This window comes from Phodopus roborovskii, unplaced genomic scaffold, assembly GCF_943737965.1.
Source record: "Phodopus roborovskii unplaced genomic scaffold, PHOROB, whole genome shotgun sequence".
Taxonomy (NCBI): Eukaryota; Metazoa; Chordata; class Mammalia; order Rodentia; family Cricetidae; genus Phodopus; species Phodopus roborovskii.
In genome coordinates this window covers 5,320,305-5,341,958 of record NW_026126447.1, presented here as the reverse complement: position 1 = coordinate 5,341,958, position 21,654 = coordinate 5,320,305, and positions in this window count along the sequence as shown.

Sequence of the window (21,654 nt, the reverse complement as noted above, 5' to 3'; positions counted from 1 at the left end):
TAAGATGGAAAGAGAAGAACTCTGGACCCCCTCTCTGGGAAGATAAGACCACGTGGAAACACAGATTAATAGAAATGGGTTAATATTTAAGACAGAGCTAGCCAATAAGAAATGCTAGTAACAGGCCAACAGTTTTATATCTAAGTCAGTATCTCTGTGTGATATTTGGGGCTGATGTGGCTGTGGGATCAGCCTGGCAGAAAACTGATCATATCAGTATGCTTTGATTTTATTTTTGAAACATCATATGCTTTTGAAAATACAATGACCTTTTCAGTCTAGGTTTGTTATAACCCCTGCAAAATGTTGCGGACATGCTTCAAAATTTCATAATTCAGGTGAGTGAGGTATATCAGGGAATGAAGAATATAAAAGGTATACATACTTTTTCCCCTTAGTGCCTCTAGGAACACCTTGAAATTTGCTTCTATCATTGAATATTTTTATACCAGAGATACATTTTAACTTTATAATGATGTCAATACAATTTATCAGTTTTTTATATATGCACCTATATTTAACATAAATATAGCTGCACCCAAAATTGGAAAAAGAGCTGGAGAGATTGCTCAGTGGTTAATGGCACTGGCTACTATTCCAGTAGAGCCAGGTTTGGTTCCTAGTATACACACCATGGGCTAAAATCTATAGAAATCCAGGAGATCAGATGCCTTCTTCTAGCCTTTGTGGGCATTGCACTCACATAGTGTATAAACAAACAAGCATTCAAACATGCACCCACATAAAATAAGATTGAGAAGAGTAGTATTACCTGGTCACAAGCTTTCTAGCATTCCCTAGGCTCCCCTTTTCTTCCTTGTCCCTGTTTTCCTTTTTTGCTATGCTGTGATTTCTAATTTCATTTCTCTCTGTGATGAAGGGAAAAGTCATACCTCTTTTCCTATTTTTATACCCACCATATCACTCTGATACTTGTGAAATATTAAACTTATTTCTCTATAAAAACATCATTCTATGGCTATTTTCTGCTGAGATTATTAAAATACACTGCATTGTAATAATTCCAACCTCTAAACCATTGAGAAGACCATAACAAATGAGATAAGGGCTAGACAGAAGACAGAAATATAGAAATAGTTGAGTGGTCATTTATATAAGTGGTATTTCTTGGAGAAGCTCAATATGGTCATTTAGTGACTTGGGTAAGTCAATTAAGCCCCTGTGTGAGGATGGCCTTGTAAGGTAACCTTAACATGACAGTTTTCATTGAGGTAGGACACACTAGGGTAGAGGGTGAAGCCACACTAGCAGTTTTACTTTTGAGTTGACTACTGAAGATAAGTTGATGCTTGAACTCAACAGGCATTCTTTAAAATTCATGAAGTGAACTTCAAGCCCTTAAGTGAAAAGCAGGAGCATTGACTCCTCCAGTGGTAACTGGGCCCTTTGGTCAGGAATTCTGCATTTCTGAGAAGGTTCTTCCAGGTGATTTATCAAGTGACAAAGGCCCACAACAAGAGGTGAGCAGTAGATGTCACAGACTCAAGTGAAGTGTCATTTCACTTCAAGTAAACCCAGGTGGTTGAAGTCAGCTCAGATCTCATGGCTAGCTCTCTAGGAATATAATCAAAATGTTTTCATGTTAAGGTAGTATTTGAATAGTCATCCAACCCAGTAGCATATTACTCCTTTCCTTCTGTGTCATTCAGTGTCTATACTAAAATCAACTCTGTCTGAACTGTTAAAGTTCACCGATCTCTGAGGCTTTACCCCTTAAAAAATAGCATAGTGCAAATGATACCAAGCCTACAATCCACAACCCCAGAGAAGCTAGGAAACTAGGCGGAATCTGAGGGAGACATACATGGACCCCCCCCCCCCAAGAAAAGGAAATGGACAATATCTCTGGAGCAAATAGGGAGCATGAGGGAGGGGTCCAAGGGGGGAAAGAGGAGGACAGAAGGAGGAGTGGGGAGGAAAACCTGAGGGATCAGGAAGTTTGAGTAGGGGGAAAGACAGAGGAGAGCAAGGAAAGAGATACCTTGATAGAGGGAACCATTATGGGGTTAATGAGAAATGAGGTACTAAGGAAATTCCCAGAAATCCACAAAAATGACTCCAGCTAATAATCTAAGCAATTGTGAAGAAGCTGCTTTAAATGCCCTTTCCCTATAATGAGATTGACAGCGACATTACTTGCCATTATAGAACCTTCATCTAATAGCTGATGGAAGCAGAAGCAGTGCTACACAGCTAAGCACTGGGCCTAACTCATGAAATCCAATTGTAGAGAGGGAGGGTGATAAGCAGAGATCAGGACCATGTTGGAGAAACTCATGGAAACAATTGATCTGAGCAAGTGGGAGCTCACAGACTCCAGACAGAAAGCTGGAGAATCTACATAAGACTGAACTAGGCTCCCTGAACATGGGTGTCTGTTTAGTACTTGGGCCCTCTATGGGGCTGCTGCCAGTGGAACCAGTATTTATCCCTACTTCCCTACTGCATGCACTAGTTTTTTTTGTTTTTTTTTGTTTTTTTTTTTTTTGTTTTGTTTTGTTTTGTTTTTGAGCCCATTCCCTATGGAGGGATAGTCTGTCAGCCTAGATACAGAGAGTAGGGTCTTGGTCCTACCCGAAATGATGTGACAGACTATGATGACCCCCCCATGGGAGGTCTCATCCTCTCTAAGCAGTGGATGAGGGGTGGGATAGGGAGAATTCAGTGGAAGTGGAAAAATAGAAAAATAGGAGGGAAAGGAAACTGAGATTGGTATGTAAAAAATTGTTTTTAATTTAAATAAAGAAAATTAGAAGGGCCATAAAATGTGACCACTGAGACTTCTGATCATTTTAGTTTGGCTTGCCTTATGTGATAGGAGATCCAAGGCTATGTGTTATTTTCTTTTGACAATATGTATTGATATCTTTCTTATTGTAAATGTCTGACTAAATGCTTCCATTTTATCCCCATATGCATTTGTAGATTAATATCATGATCCTCATCATTTTCTTTTTTGTGCTTTTATATGGTTTAAAACCAGGTTATTCTTTAGGTATATATTTGTGTATCATTCACAGAGTGCTAGACATTGAGAAAAGTTCTGTTACACAACAATGTAAGTTGGGTATGTGCTATGGGCTTTATAATCTTCAAGGAAACAATCCCTGAGGCATCTTCATAGGATCTTACTCTAGTTTGAAATATAAGGAAATCTAGTAAAGAAGTAAATGCCAGACATGATTGAGATATGAGCAGTAAGAAGTTGACAAAGGGTTAGGAGGATATCTGAGCAGTACAACCTGTATGAGATAGACCAGTGAGTATAGAGGACAAATGAGGAAATTGAGGCCCAAAGTTGCTACTCAAGGTCATATTGGTAAGTAATAGTTTAAGGGAAAATCTTGGTATTTTTGATTTGTGATTCATCAATGCAAAGAATTCTCCTTAAGATTAAGTAGGATTTAATTACATTTGCATTATATTAAAAGATACCCCCTGGGTTAGTTGCAACTGATTATAGTTTCAGGAGTAGGACACCTTGGGACAACATACTTTCTGGGACGGAATCTGATGAGTGAACCTATCAATACTTTATATTGAAATTCCCGTTGCTTGCATTAGTTTTTGCCGTCTCTGTAAGAATCATGAACTATTAGCAAAACCCAATTAAATCGCCAGAAGCCAAACTATTCTTGTACTAACATTCAGGAGGCCACAGCTACACAGGAAGCTCTGGGATTCACATTCTTATATATCAGCATATTTATTATTTCAGTATAATATTCACTAACCCAGAGAAAGATGTCCCTAATGATGAGTGAGTTTCTAGGTGACAAAAACTGATACTGACAATGTATACAAAAAAAGGATAGCCAATGATTACAATGGTTACATTCGGGAGCTGTGGCAAAATGCCTTTACAAATAATTCCAGAATTGTAGACAATAATTACAGCTTCTTTTTTAGTCTCTGAAGCACAAGGGAATGAGAGCTGTGCTTGTGGATACTGGAAGTTGGCTTTGGCTCAAGTTATCCTAGGACCATTGAAATCCTCAATGTTTTTCTATGTTGTTGCAACAGCATGGATGCAGGTATAGTAAGCTCTAGGTTGCAGCATTTATGGGAGAGAATGACTCTCACCTGTTAAACTCATTGTGCAGAGAACATATATGCTGGGAATAAAGTGAAACCAGAGCTCCATTCTTACTACCTCTAACATGATTGTTGCTTTGTCAGTGGAATAATTGGACAAGAGATGAAGGCATTGAAATATCCCCATCTCCCTTTTATCCCTCTAAATAAGCACATCCTGATCTTCACATAGCACACTCCGAGTTCTTGCTAGGACATTTACTAAGCACTTAAAGATTAAGAAAATTTTTGCTACTCATTTATGGATGAAAATTAGTACACTCCATGTCACATCACTTTAAAACCTTTAAAGGGGCTGATATATGACAAGTATAATCTTACTAGCAGAAGAGATGATACTTGTCCTTCCAGGGCTTGTATGAGAATAGAGATCTTGAATACCTTAATTCTCCAAAACAAAATATGTTGAATGTTATGACTTAAGCAACCCAATGGCTTTATCAAATATATCATGAAAGAATTAATTCAATAGTCATCATGGGCATTTTTGGAGTGGGATATCAAGAAACCTAGGTTTCAGCTGTATTTTTTCCACAGACCACACTTTGATCTTGCAAACCGATCATATTTTTCAGAGACATAGGAAGAAATAAGGAAGAAAAGAGAGGCAGGAGGTGATGCTATATGAGGAATTTGGATACGTTTTCATATAGAGGTATGCAGGGAGTGCAGAAGGGATATGAGATGGGGTGAAGCTGTGAGAAATACTGAGTGTGTTTTCTTTAAAGTACTGGTAACAAAGTAATTGCTTGATCAAAGAAGAGACAGAAAGGAAGAAAGAAAGGAAAAAGAGAAAGAAACAAAGAAAAGGAACAGAGAAAAACAAAGGGCAGAGAGAGAAAAGAAAGAAAGAAACAAAGAGAATAAGGGAAGACAGGAAGGAAGGAAGGGAGGGAGAGAGGGAGGGAGGGAGGGAGGAACAGAGGGAGGGAGGGAGGGAGGAAGGAAAACATGAAAACATTCTCAATGTGGAAGCACAGATCTGCTATAATAAACTCTGGGGCCTGACAAAGGAACTAGGCAACTCCAGCCTTGGCAAGAAATGATGAGATCCTGAGTAGATTATGTAGGAGAAAGTGTTCATAGATATTTCATGGTGATAGTGCATGGGAACTGGAGTGGTTTTCCAAGAAAGCTAAACTCAAGTCTGAGATAGTCAATCTATATTTTTCATATGTGTTTTAGGAAGGGAGTAGAGGATATTGGTTTAAAACTCATGTTTGCATAAACCTCTAATTTGACTCTTGATTGTAAATGTGTGACCTATGAAGCAGTGAATTCTCTGAATCTTAGCTTTTTCATTTATACCATAGGATTGGCAACAATAGTAATCATAGGATTATTCCTAGAAGGCTGGTGAAATGGTTTAAAAATGTCATCAGAATATTCAAATTTATCAATAAATGTCATTGGTATTTATTACTCATTAAAATAATTAATTATTGAAATTAAAATCAACTTATTTTCATGAAATGACGGAACTAATGGTTTGGATGTTATGACACATGTTTTATACTGTGTTTCTGCTTATTTTATGTCAAGTTTTGGTTTCTTGGAAGCCTTTGGCCCCAAGTTACAAGTAGACTGTGTCTGGCCATTTGCTGTTCCTTGGAGCAGCACTTAAAATTTTTCCAGGAAAAGATTCTGATTGACCACCTGTGGCCAGATGGTCACTTTTGGGGTAATCAGTTTGTACCAGAGACTCGATAGTGAGGTCAAGTGCTCTTTTTTTAACCTCATTCTCAGGGAACAAAAAAACTTCTGAGGACATTTGCAGAACAAAATGTGTACTTTATTATATGGGTTATTCTTATTTTCCATGATGCATGTGTCTACTTTGTCTGAACTTTCCTTGATAAACACAGAGACAATGAAAATTATCCATTATTTTCATTATAAGGTCACTTGGTCACACACCATCTGATTCTTGAAATATCTCAGTCTGTGCGTGCTTTCTATGCCTGGCCCAACCATTCTGTTACCACTCCTGAATCCAGGCAGATCTGTGAATGAACACATTTTCAAATGCTATCAATATTTTATGAATTTCCATCCACTTACTTTAATGGGGAACTGTAAAAGCATTTAACCATATTACACCCCATCTCTCAAGCACTGCATTATTTCAATAGAGCTGTTTTATTAGAGTCAACCCCCAGGGTATCTGGGAAGGCATATTCTCCCCTTTACTAGTCCATCTGCATATCTGTTATATGTAAAACTTTTTTTTTCTTTTTGGTCTGTTTACCAACTTATCTCAAATCTATGTATACTTATCATATAAAATCATTTCATAACCTTGGTAAATCATGTACACACATCTTGATATGTACACATACTCCATTTGCACACTAAATAGTACACTGAGAATTGATACATCTTTAACCTTGCTTGACTAGACTCAAGCTTTTAAAAGTTATTTTGATTTTGCAAACTGCCCTTGGGTTTTCACCTGCATCATTCCCCCTCTTGTCTTGTGGGGAAAAGAAAAACTCTCTCAGAATAACGTATTATCTGATGTTTGAATAGCTGAAATTGATGGGCAGTTGACTAGGCACTGAAGTCCTGTATATTTTCCCTCACTTAATTTATGACATTGAGCCATTCACCTTCACAGAGTCACTGCTTACAGACAGGATTTCATACCTTTGCATTGTGATGAAGATCCAAGAGCAGACATACGAATGTGCCTACTAAAGTAGCAGCAGAGCAAAAAGATGCCAAGCAATGTATGACTCTTTTTTTAATGGTATCATTTTTATATAATTTTAAGTTAGAAACAAGCTTGTTTTACATATCAATTTCAGTTCCCACACCCTCCCATCCTCCTCTGTTCCCCCCACCAACCCCTATCCAATCCCCTTTCTGCTCCACCGAGAGGGTGAGGCCTTCCATCTGGAGTCATCAAAGTCTGTCATGTCATTTGGGGCAGGGCATAGGCCATCCCCCCATGTGTCTAGGCTGAGAAAGTATCCCTCTATGTGGATTGGGCTACCAAAGTTCATTTGTATACTAGGGTTAAATACTGATCCACTACAAGAGACCCCATAGACTGCCCAGTCCTCTTAACTAACACCACTTTCAGGGGATCTGGGTCAGTCCTATGCTGGTTTCCCAGCTATCAGAGCTCCCCCTTGTTTAAGTCAGCAGATTATAAGGATTTCTCCACCCTGGTCTTGACTCCTTTGATCATCACTCCTCCCTGTCTGCAACTGGATTCCAATTCAGCTCAATGTTTAGCTGAGGGTGTCTGATTCTGCTTCCATCAGCTACTAGATGAAGGCTCTAGAATGGTATATAAGTTAGTCACTCATCTCATTATCGGGTAAGGGAGTGGATAGATATTCTACCAACACCAAGGACCACTGATGTCATCTTAGCATACTATACCCTGCAAAGCTTTCCATCACTATAAATGGCGAAACCAAGATATTCCATGACAAAACCAGATTTAAACCATACTTATCAACAAATCAAGCCCTATAGAAAGTTCAGGAAGGAAAATTCCAGCCCAAGGTAGTCAACGACACCCACAAATTATAGGCAATAGATGAACCCACTTTACCAATAGCCAAAAAGAAAAATGTGTGTGTGTGTGTGAAATCCACACATAATACCACCACCACCAAATCCAAAACAAATAAGTATTAATAATCAATGGTCATTAATATCCATCAATATTAATGGTCTTAACTCACCCATAAAAAGACACTGGCTAACAGAATGGATACAAAGACAGAATCTATCTTTCTGCTGCATACAAGAAACACACCTCAACTTCAAAGACATATATCACCTCAGAGTTAATGTTTGGGAAGATTTTCCAATCAAATGGACCCAAGGAACAAGAGTGTGTAGCAATTTTAATATCTAACAAAATACACTTTAAAGTAAAATCAATTAAAAGTGATGGATAAGGGCATTTCTTATTCATCACAGGAGAAATCCATCAAAATGCAGTCTCAATCCTGAATATTTATGCCCCAAATACAAAGGTACCCACATTCATAAAAGAAGCATCACTGAAACTCATATTACACATAAAACCTCACACACGTATAGTGGGAGATTTCAACACCCTACTCTGAACAAAAGATAGGTCCACCAGACAGAAAATTCACACAGAAACAAAGGAACTATCAGAAGTTATGACCCAATTGGATTTAACAGACATTTATAGAACATTCCATCAAACACAAAAGCATATACCTTCTTCTCAGTGCCACAGGGAATCTTCTCTAAAATTGACCACATATTCAGCATTATAGTAAAGCTTAATAGGTACAAAAATTTTGAATATCCCCCTGTATCTTATCAGACCAAAATTCTCTAAAGTTAGAGAATCATACAAAGTATGATTCTTAAAACTGAATTATTGAGTCTTTTCTCTGCCAAATTCCTGGGTCCCTCAGACTTCCAGGCTATGAGATGCAGTTGTTGCCATGCTGACCCAATAGTAGATTGAGTTCTATAAAACTGCATCTCAGTTACCTTTTCTGGGAGTACCTATGTCTCCTCATGCTGTGTGAGGGACTTTTTCTGAGCTCCTCCATCACTGTCCACTCTCTCCCTTATAGCACAGACTTTGTCTTCCTCAGTAATTGTCTTTCCATTTAAAGTTCTGAGTGGCAAGACCTGGAGTCTTATTTCCTATGACAGCTAAGTGCCTTAGAATCTGAGCCATACCAAATTCATCTCTCAAGGTTTATTATCATTCCTTCTTTTCTGTCCATTGACTTTAGCAGTTTTGTTTTTCACTTACTCTGAGGGAGACAAGATACTTACTAATGTGTTTGTAGTAATTTAGTTTCTCCTGTAAAATGTGGACTGGGATTACCCCTATTGTTAAAATAAAGAGACCAAAGCTCCAAAAATATTAAACAGTAGCACATAAAGTTCTCAAACAATATGGAAAAGATCTCAGCTTCAAATACAGTTGTCCTCATTTTGGAGCCTGCACACTTAAGTGCAACTCTCAATACCTTGTTTATTTCTTGCTCTCTCTCTCTCTCTCTCTCTCTCCATATATATATATATATATATATATATATATATATGTGTGTGTGTGTGTGTGTGTGTGTGTGTGTTAAATATATATATATACATATATATATGCCACATTTATTATGCTACCAAATCCTTCCCCATGGCATGACGTTTGGTTTGACAACATAGTTACACTTGTCTTCCTTAGTCATGGTGCTTTCTGTAATAACCTATCTATGCTTATCCTAGGTTGACCCGTAGCTAGGTATGTTAAGATCTGCTTACCTGCCTCATTGTCATCATACCTGGTGGTGGTGTTTCTGGGTGTATTGCCTATGTCTGTTCCTGTGAATGTTGGATGCTGATGTTCATGTCATTGTGTGAAGTCCATGCCCATTTTTGTATTAGCTGGTATATATGGAATCTGGAAAGATCTTTTCAAGATTACCATCTTAGTTTTCTATGTCCTCTCCATAAATCATGTAAGATAGTCTCTATCTTTGATAGCAGGATCACAGCAGAGACAACTAGCTAAAATGCCAATTCACTAAGCTGCATGTAAGATTAAGGCAAAAGTGATTTGTTATGTGAATTCTCAGAAACTGATTTTGATTCCTAGAGCTGCAAAGCCAAGGTGGTACCTCCAAAATGTCTTACAGTAATACTGTATGGTTTAATTGCTAATTTCTTTTGGAAATGTTTAGAGATCAATCTGTGTTCATAAGGAACAGAGTGAAATAGGAGAATAAAGTCTATATTTTAAGTAAAAATCACCTGGACCCACATGGCTCTTTGCCACTTATGGCCTCTTTGGGAATAGCCACTGATATACAAGTATCTGGTCACAAATGTTAGGCATTTCCTATTATATTAGATATAAATGGTAAGCCCTATAGAGGAGATTGTGAGTCTGATCATACAAAGACATTCTTGGACCCAGCAGCATTGTTGGTTAAGATGCCTGGTACATATTGGAAGGGGACTTCAGGTTCACAAAACTTCATTGTATACAATGTAAACTCCTCAGGGAAATTGAAGTCCAAGGAATGTCTCACTTTGCCATCCACTAGAAAACGCCAGGCTTCCTGGATTGGTGACATAAAGTTTCTTTTCCTTAAGATATTTATTGTGTGTAAGCAACACCCCAAAGCAATGTATCTAAAGAAAGTTCTCAAGTAGGCTGTATCAATTGTTATAAGAAGAAGCATTGAACTAAGATGTCAAAGGCAAGTTCTGGAGACATGTGCACTTGAAGCAGTAAAATATGTTTAACAAAGAGATTGGTAGATGGAGTCAGAAACTGAAGTTACTTGGGAAACATTCTGAACAGGGGGCCAGATAATGGACAAGTAGAGCCTTCTCAGCATAGCATACTCCATACAATCCTTGATCTTGTCAGTTGGTGTGTAAAGAAAGCTTGGTTGGTGCTGCTTTTATTCATTATAGTAGTTCCTAGTAGCCACTTCAGTGGATCTGGTGGTGCTATCATTAAGCTACCATCCCATATTCAGTTCTCTATGCTCTTCCATCTTTAGCATAAGAGTAAAATCATTTGTGACAAAGAAATGAAATCAACTGCCAAGCCCCATGAGTTGTCTCTGTTCCTCCCCTCCCTATTTCCAGCAAAACCTTTCTCCATGCAGACAGAAAAAACTTTAGCCTTCTGACAGCCTCCTGTCACTCTGTCGGCCTGTGTCTCCATGCTGACATGATAACTGAGGATATAATACAGACAGTGTGTGTCTTGTGTGGGAGGTTTTGTAGTGGAATCAGAGCCTATGATGAAAGAGACAGGCTATGGCTGGGAAACCAGGAAGCTGTGACCCTGGGGAAAGCTTTTCTCTTTTGTCCATACATTACCCAACAGGCTGACAAAGCAGCAAAAGCCTTCCTGGTCTATGAGAAATTAATTTTGTTGCTTAAAGAGTCTCCACCTTGAAAACATATCCATGGACCTGACAGTTTAAGTAAAATAGCTCAGTCATTTCATTTCAACAAACATTTAGTGACATGATCCTACTTTGTACCCTGCAAGAAGAGTGTTACATGCAAGGATCTTTAAAATGATGATGTGAAAGAAGGAAAAAGGAAGAAGAGGAGATGGAGGAGGAGAAAGGAGAATGATGAGGAAAGACAGAAGGAAGAGTGAATGAAGATGAGCAAGAGGAGGACGATTAGGCAGGGAAGAGGAAGAGAAATACAGAAAGGGGAAGGAACTTCAACATAAACTGGGTTCCTGTGGTTACTACTGTAAATTCACATTTAATCATCTCAGTAATACAATGAGGAAGGTATTAACAAGACCCTGTTAATAGGGCCCTTGTCGAATGAACACAGCTCAGAGAGAGGAAATAAGATACTAAGCTTATAGCATAAGGCTCTGAAGTCTTGCTTAAGACTCCTTTGGTCCCATGTTTCTATTGTTCACTTCTATGTTCTATTTTTCTCCAGTGTCCAACTTATATACTATTCTACACACACACACACACACACACACACACATGATAGATGATATATAGATAGGTAGGTAGTTGATAATAGGAGATACATTTGTAAGACCTACTGAGTATGTCATACCTGTCTGTAACTAGATAGATGTGTAGTATCCACTGAGCTACAAGGCTCTTGAATCTATGACAGGCCTGGAGATGGAATACAGGGTCTTGCTAATGCTTGGAAATGCTCTAATACTAAGACAAATCCTTGTACTAAGATAAACTCTTTGTTTTATTTTGCATTTATTGGATAGTTGTGACATTTTTAAAAATGAAGTTTAATTAGCATTGTATTTAGTTTTATTTTTTTCTTTTATTGAAAATAGATACTTTTCTCACAATATACCCTTATAACAGTTTTTTTCTGTCTCCTTCCAGTTTGTTTTCAACCCCCCCCATTTAGATTCACTTCCTTTCTACCTCAAAAAAAGAAACCCCCCCCAAAAAAACAGGCTTCTAAGAGATAACAGCCAAACATGACAAAATAAAATATAATAAGGCAAAACAAATAAAAAAATCACATTGAGGCTAGAAAAAGCAACTCAACTGAAGTAAAAGACCTTAAGAGTAGCACAAGAGTCAGAGAAACACTCATACACACCCTCAGGAGTCCCATAAAAATACTAAGCTAAAAGCTATAATATATGTGCCAAGGACCTGGTGCTTTGAGTTTCAGTCTCTGTGAGTTCATAGAAGCAATGAGAGCCTGGTACTCTTGGTGTGCTCCATTGCCTCTGCTTCATACACTCTCTGTGCCTCTTTTCTAAAGGGATTCTTTGAGTTCTCACGGGCATTTGGAGACATCCCATTTATAGCTGTGTATTCAAGGGATCTAGCTCCATCTGTGTAATGTGAGTCTCTCCATCTCTTCTCACCTACTGCAGGAGGAAGCTACTCTGACGATGACTAAAGCACAGATGTTTGAGTATGTCTGGGTATCATTAAGAGTCATCCTATTGAGAGTTTTAATATATATATATATATATATATATATATATATAATATTATATATATATATATATATATATAATTTTTCTTATTTTACATATCCATCCAAGTTCTGTCTCCCTCCCTCCCATGTCCCACTGAGCCCCCTCCTGTCCCATTCCCCACCCACTCCACAGGGAGGGTGATGCCTTCCAGGAGGAATCATCAAAATCTGTAAAGTCATTTGGAGTAGGGACTAGGCCCTCCCTCTTGCCTCTAGGCTAAGGGAGTATCCCTTAGTGTGTGACTTATGTTGGAGAGGATGTGGAGAAAGGAGAACACTCCTCCACTGCTGGTGAGAGTGCAAACTCATACAGCCATTTTGGAGATCAGTATGGCGGTTCCTCAGGAAAATGGGAATTAGTTTACCATAGGACCCGGCAATCCCTCTCTTAGGCATATACCCAAATGATCCAAATCCATGCAACAAAGATATTGTTCAACTATGTTCATAGCAGCACTATTTGTAATAGCAAAAACCTGAAAGCAAACTAGATGCCCCTCAATTGAATGGATAATGAAGACATGGCACATCTACACAATGGAATACTACTCTACAAATAATAATAATAATAATAATAATAATAATAATAATAATAATAATGGTATCTTGAAATTCGTAGGCAAGTGGATGGCACTTGAAGAAACCATCCTGAATGAGGTAACCCAGTCACAAAAAGAGGAACATAGTATGTACTCACTCATATATGGATTTTAGACCTGGATTAAATGATCACCAGACTATAATTCACACCAACAGTAGAACTAGGATACAAGGTGTATTCTAAGAGATTCATATAAAGGCCCTCACAGAACTGGGAAGGGACAATTCCCCAGAGCACAGGGGAAGTTGGGGGGCAGCCAATGGAGAGAGAAGTAGGAGAAAATGTGGGGGAGGAAAGGAAAACATGTGCAACTAGGAAGATTGAGCCTGGTTAGGAATAGAAGACAGCAGAGCAGAGAGAGTGAGAGATAGAAAGAGAGATAGAGAGAGAGAGAGAGAACATAAAAGAGGGAGCCAATGTTGGTTTGAAGATAAAACTGAACACAAAGAAAGGTCTAGAGAACTACAAGACTGCTGCCAACTAACAATTTGAGCTTCTGTGGAAAGGCTACCAAAAATGTCCGTCCCAGATAATGAGATCAACAACTAACTTATCCGTGGAGCTCTCATCTAATGCCGGTTGGAGACAGGAGCAAACACCCATACATAATCACTGAGTCGGACTAGAACCCAGATGCAGATGGAGAGGACAAGACCAAGCTGCAGAAACACATAGAGACAGCTGACCCGAACAAGGAGGAGCTAAGGGGCCACCAGACTGATAGCTGGGAAGCCAGCATGGGACTGACTCCTGCCCCCTTGAATATTGGTCTCAGCCAGAATGACTGAGCAGTCTAAGAGACCTCAGACAGTGGAGCCAGGATGTATCCCTGGTGCACAAAAGGACCTTGCTAACACATCCCCCCATGGAGGGATAACTGTCTTAACCTAGAGACAGGAGAGAAGCCTTAGTCCCTACTTCACATGACCTGTCAGATCTACATGACCCCAACTGGATGGCATTCCCCTACATATGGAATTGTGCTGGGGGAATGGGAGGGGAGGGTGGTTAGGGTGCATGTGAGAGGGCAGAGAGGGTAAAAGAGAGGGAGGGAGGGATGGAAGGAGGTAGGAAGGGAGGGAGGGAGAAGGAACTGGGATCGACATGTAAAATAATAAATTAAATAAAAAATTGTTTGACTCCAAAATTTAAGTTCTAGGACAAGTTACTGGGGAAATGGATTTCTGTTTTTGTTTCCACAGAAAATGAAAAGGAGTGGATTCCTTCCAGACTAAATTGGTTTGATCAAGCCAGACTGCCTGAAACAGAGTACCAGGTAATCCTACATTCAAAACAGCTGGACAAAGCAGCCTTGCAGACTACAGCCAGGATTTCTGCATCTTCTTAGAATCCCCTTGACATCGCCCCTTACCACCAGGAAGTAAGGGAGTAGTTTTGAAAGAACGACACCCAAATTCCCAAAAATTGTCTATAAATGTTTGTTTTCATTTAAATGGACTTGGTTATATAAAATAAAAAAAAAGAACTGTAACACAGTGAGTACAATTATTCCTGGTAATATAGACAAGGGTATAGAACCTTCCATGGGATCATGAGCAATGAACCATGGCCCACATCACTGAAGAAAATTAACTCTCCCCAGCAGTGACCATCAGCTGCCACTGGTTCTTCAGTTAAGAGAAGTAACATCCTCCCCATTTTGGAATGTTCACTGGCTGAGCTTGTGTAATTCACTTTTAGACAACTATGGTGGATGTAAATTCATGAGTATAGTGGCTCTGCCAATTTAGATGACATTCCCTCATAGTAATCTCCCTTGACCTTGGCTCTTACTGTCTTTTCCCCTTAATTTTCACAATGTCACCTGAGCCCTGGCTAGGAAGTGTTGTAATACAGAGGTTCCACTTAGGGATGAGCACACATATCACTTTTTTTTTTTTACCATACTTTGATATGCTATGATTTTCTTTTATATAACTGAATAAAATTCTATTGCATATATGGACCACATTTTCTGCATGCATTTTTCTGTTGGGCACTGAAGCTTGTTCCATTTCTTGTCTATTGTGAATAGTACATCAAACATGAATGTGCCAGTATATATGTTTGCTTCTAGTCTTCAAGTATGAATGCAGTGGTATAACTGGGTCATTTGATAATTGTGGATTTTGGAGGAAACTTCTAATTTCCATAGTAAATTTCAAGTTCCATTCCCACTAAGTATATAAGAGTTAATCTTTCTACAGATCCTTTCCATTTTTGAGTTTTGTTTATTTAATAATAATCATTATAACTAGGGATAGAATAATTGAATTGAACATACTTCCATTTTCATTTTTTTAAAACACAGATCCCGTATGAAGGATGGGAAGCAGATGTCCAATTCAAAAGGTGAGGCAGATAACACTGGTGAAAGGACACTGAAAATGTTACCCTTTGTGCAAGTCCCAAACACCCTTGCAGTTCTCAAATCTACAATCCTAGGACACATCTCCTTTTTATTTTACTACACTAAGAGCACTAAGAGTTTGTTTCAAACAATAGATTCCCTCCCTAGATGATATCCTGATACTACTCTCTAAGTCATAAATGGTAACAAATACTATGACTTTCCACTGCCAAACTGCCCAAGAAATTGCTATGTTACTAATGTATAGATTTTCTCCTGCTTCTGCTAAGAGGAGGACAATGGTCTTCTCTAAGAATACAGTATTCAATACCAAATCGCTATCTCTGAAAACATATAAATTGAAGCAACACTCTATATATTAATAAGATTATATCCATGTATATATTTATTATTCTCAACATCTAAAGAAAAACGGGCCATGAATTTCAAAGTGAGCAGTAGGAATATGCATGGAGAGTTTTGAGGAAGCAAATCAAAGTGGTGTAATTTTAATAATATTAAAAAAATAAAAAAATAGAACTTCATTAGAATTACCTTTCTTATCCAAACAAATTTGCACAACACTATTCACTTTTCTGGTACTTGGAATCCATATATATGCAATATGAAATAAGGGTGTCTGTCATGTGTAATTTTAGTAAAAATTGAAAGAGATAATTTACAGAAGTGAACATAATTAGCAAATGATTCTTACTTCATGCCAAGCCTTTTGATGTCATCTCATTGGATCTCTGAATAGGCACATTTTTTTCTTTTTATTTTCCAAGTGAGAAAGCTGAGGTATAAAGAAGGTAAGTAATTTGTGCACGAAAGTAAACAAATGGTGTTGTAGTACTTGACCTCTGTGTAGTCTGCACTCTAAATCCAATTTTAGATGGACAAGTTGGAGTTCATTAGTAGGTAGATTGATTGAAGATCTGTCTCAACATTACCAAGCATGATGGCATATCCTTCATGTTCGTACCAGACAGCCTTTCTTGCCATGAGGGACTACCAGATAATCTATGACACAATGTTGATTTATATAAAAAAATCATTATACATAGTGTGTTGTGTGGAGATCACTCCAATATTCAATTCTGGTTGATGTACTGTATGAAATTAGAGATATTTCTTTTAGTATCTGTTCATTTTTCTTAAGCCTATCTCTTATAGTAGAGCAGGTTCAAATACAAAAGTTGTGTTTTCAAAAGCAGTAAGTTAATACCAATTAACAGGTCCAGATAGGAGTTGAGACCTTAACCTGTTCACAGACAAGCTGTTATTTCATGTCAACTGACACATGCATAATTGCACACACACCAGAAATCATTCATGAATGCACAATCATAATAAATGTGTGCTTAATTACAAGCCAGCATTCATACATGCGTAATTAGATATGCTGCTACCTGCAGGATTAATTACATGTCATGTTACATGTACACAATCAGGAGAGGAGGCATTTTATGACAATAAAAGAGCTAAGAGAAAATAAAGGAGCAATCTTTAAACAGTTGCAAAATGTATATGCATTATTCACTTTCTACATAAGGAATCAAACATTAATTTCTACTCAGTCAATCAAGAGACATTTATTGAACTAGCATTGTCAATTTATTTTAACCATGTATCCTACATCTAGCCTTTCCTTTACATTTTCATGATCATTAAATTCATCCATTGCTTGACTGACAATCTGAGGTAATGGGGACAACACTGGATGCAGATGTTCTCAGACTGTACTCTCTTCTAGGCTAATACTGATTTCACCTGCATAGACACCTAACAGATTTCTCTGTGCTAAGGTCAAGATAAGCTTTAAATAACTTGGATTTGATAATCTTCTAGTTGAAGTTGGAGTTGATAAACTCCTAGTTGAAGATCTTCAAATGACATTGTTTCTCTGTTTTGAATGAAGCCTGTCATTCTAAGAATGAACTTCAAGTCTCTATATCCTGATACCTGCTCACCTCTTCTGCTTCTTTTCCACTTACATTCTCCAAATATTCCTCCCATTGAAGTCCAATGAGCACTCCTCTCTCCTGAAGACTTGATGGCACATATCTATCCTTTTTGTAAAGTAGCCTCTTTTTACTCATCTCATAAAACCCTACCCAATATCTCATTTAAAACATTTCATCTCCCAAGAAATTATTCGCTATTGACTTGGGTCATGTTGTATCCTAATACTCTGCCCTGAACTTTCCCACACAAAATATCATCATGATATACTTGGGGCTGGAGTGGTAACTTTGTAGTTAAAAGCACTTTACTGCTCTAGCCAAAGACCTGGGTTTAAATTTTAGCACATATATGGTGGCTTACCAGCTACTGTGACTCCAGGTCCAGAGGATCTATTCTTTCTTCTGACCATAAAGAATCCCATAAACACAAAAATCAAATAAATTTAAGAATAAAACTTCACAATGTCCTACTTAGAATCTCTCATATCATGCTTTCAGTCAATGCCTTTCTCAATCACACTGTTCCACCAAGAATCATATTTCGATATATTTCATACCTCATGACTTAGTAAAACGCTGGCATATTGTGGGACCCAACCAGAGATGATACATCTACAACACACAATGTGACTTTTACATCTGAGATCAAGGAACATTATGGAAGAGGAGGAAGAAATATCAAAAGAGAAAGAGCACTAGAATTTCTGCTTCAAGGTGTTATCTTCTAGACACGGCATGGAGGCCATGAAATTTCCACAATATGGCTACCTAAGCACAACCTGCACAATGACAATATTAATTGAAATGCCAAAGTGGATACTAAAAGGTATTTCTCCCTGAATAAACATCTATTCAGCCTGTCTCTATTTTTCCTGATCCTCATTAAACCACAATATTCTATTTTTTCCAAACAACCCTCTCTTTGGATGCTTATTACATGATGATTTAGTGGGCAAATAAATGCATAAATAAATTGTTTACATTGATATTCAGAAGTTGGTTGCAATTCACCACTGGTTCTTATCTTACATTTAATAATTACTTTATTTCTCCTCATAAAGTTCAATTACATATTTCTCAGGCTCTTAGAATTTTAGCATGACATGATAGAAAGCATAGGCCAGGTCTGTTTCTAGAACTTTATAATAGCCTAAATTTCCCATCAAATTCCTTCAAATCAGCCTTTCCTTCCTTCCTTCCTTCTTTCCTCTCTTCCTTTATTTATAATCCATGCCTATCCATTATATATATAATATTATAAATATATATATTATATATATTTATAAATGTGTGTATCATCCATGTCATCTGTCATCTACCTTTTTTACCATCTAGCTATCATAAATCAACCAATCTATCTGTTCTCTACAACTAATCTATCATTTCCCTATCTACCACTTATATCTTTCTTTGTATCTACCATCAATTCCTTATCATATATCTCTATCATCTATGTTTTGACTATATATCATTATCTACCTGTTATTCAGCTGTCATATATTTATCTACTATTTCTTAAACATTGTTTTGATATATGACTTTGCTCTGTTGCCCAACCTTGCCTCAAATACTTCATGTCATCCAGGTTTACCTCATAATCATATTGCATCATCTTCTCAGCTGCTATGCACCATAATGTCATATATATCATGTTCCAAATTCTAAGTCTCTCTCTCCCTCTTTCTCTCATGAACCAGAAGAATTTTACAATTTTAGTCTTTCTTTTTTCTTATACTTCTCTTTGTTCTTTGTAATCTGATACTTTTATATCTTGTATATAATAGTCAGGACTGAGCGTGATATGTAATGGTAATATTTAAAAAATCAAAATCAATGCCAAAAAATCCATGATGAATAAAATATTAGAAGTTTAAATAAAAGCAGAATCAGTGTTACTGATTTTATTCTTTTGCCTCAGGCTCAAATATGACTTGGCACAGAAATTTTATATAAACTTTTGATGTTTTACTCATCATGGGCTTACTTGAATTGATTGTGTTCTTTTAAAGTATTAAATTAGTATGCTATTTGTCTTGATTACTGAATGTTTTGGCATGCCCTGCCATTGTGCTCCCAAGATAAGTGCCTCACTGATCTCATTCTAGTCTTTGGTGAGATAAAGCAAGGACAACTTTTAGAAAGAAGTGTACAGTAGATTGAAATTTTCAAACCACAAGGACCAAAATTATAGTATAGTTTATCCTTAGGAAAAAAAAAGAGGACTGGAGATATTTTGAGCCAAGAGACAAGGAAAAAGAAAGGAAAGTTGGAATTTCCAGTGTTATTCTTGCTACTGGTTTGGTGCAGAGAATAATGAATTATGAATAGTGTCTATGGAAAGAAATTCATGGATTTGTCATGTGTGAAATGAAGAAGAAAGAAAAAGTGACTTTAGGAAATAACATAGATAATGCAAAATACATTTTTTTTTCTGACCAGAAGGAGAACATGTTACTCTCATTTTTCTTCACTTCTTGGCTCTTCTTGAACTAGCCAGCTTATCATATTGTTTTGTGACAGAGCAGAAAGGGAAGGCACACAGAGGTAGGGCTTGTTAGCTTCAATACCTAGGATTTTAACTACATAAATGTGCCCTGATTTATTTGCAGACCTTCTAGGCATTTTCCAACCCCTACATAAATTAGTTCCCTAGAGATCCATATACTGAATATCATACACATTATTCCCTGAATCATGTTCCCGCATGTGGGTCAACTAATCAAGTTTCTGAAATGATGCTGGGGGAAAAATGTGTTACTGACTTTCCTGCAATATTTATATTTCAAAAAGAAACATGTTTAGGTTTCCTTCATTTGATTAAATCTCATCAAGACCTTTATGAAAAGAAATATCAACAATACAAAGTACCCAGTCCAAGAGGACACAACTTTAGCTTTCAAGCTAAACTGAACATGGACTTATGGACTTATGGATTCATATGAATGAGGGTATGTACGTGGACATTTCTTCCCACCAGCCAGTTCCAAAATCATGACCCAGAGACCTATTTTTAATTATAAATGTCATATTCTGTCGATCTTTTAAGTGTTTAAAGATCACATATTTATCTTAAGTATATATATGTGTGTGTGTGTGTGTGTGTGTGTGTGTGTATGACTTTGGAAATATACCTAACACATCAATGTTTGATAATTATAAATAGCTAAAATTAACTTGTATTTATTATCCTATATAGCTTTTAAAAACTAAAACTTTATATAACCTTTTTGGAATGACCTACATATGTACAATACCTTAAACAAGAATAAAAACATCTATAGTGTAAAATAATCCTAAATTTGTTATCAATATGAAAATATATGCCAATGTGAAGTATTTCAGATCAGTGATTGTTTAAAAGTAGACTCAACAATCTACCCTTTTATCTCATCATTACACTACTATATCCCCCTTTTTGTTCTTCAGAAAGAGATCCCGAGTCTAACTCCCTTGTTTAGATTTTTTATTGACCACGAACAATAGCAACTTATAACCAACTCCCACCAGGACAAACATTAATAATCCATCAAATGTCCAAAAACAATCTATACTACTGCTTGGGAATGTGAGCATCATGTTTTGTATACTGCTTCCTGGTGTCTGCAGAAGTGCTGACATCTTTGGGAGATCCTGAGAAAACTGAGATAGTGATCAAATCTTGGAATAGTTAACTGCATTATTTCTTGTCCACTCTCTGTGCAATGAATAAGTGAAAGGCTTATCTGAAGTCCTGCCTGGAATAGTCTGTGAGGATGGATCATCTCAACCAGCAGTCTTAAAGCTATTTTGGATGCAGAACTTCGAGGAAACTGCAACAGAGGTGTTCTCAGAGGCTGGATCTCCTGGACCACCCATTTTTATTGGTGTCTGGTCCCCTTGCTCAGAAAATTCATAAACGTTCAAAGGTAACATACATATCTTCATAAATATAGGTATGAAATTTTTGGTGTACACAAGTCATTTAAAGATTTTTTTTGTTTCATGTTTGAACAGGTAAAAAGCATATATCATCTTTATAAGTCATTTCATTTCCTGTGGAAACAAAAGCATAACCTCTCTACCAATGCAACATGTTGCTGACTTTTATTTTTAAAGTTAAGACATTTGAAAAATATATAGGTTATTTTATTTTAGCAGTTTCTAAAATC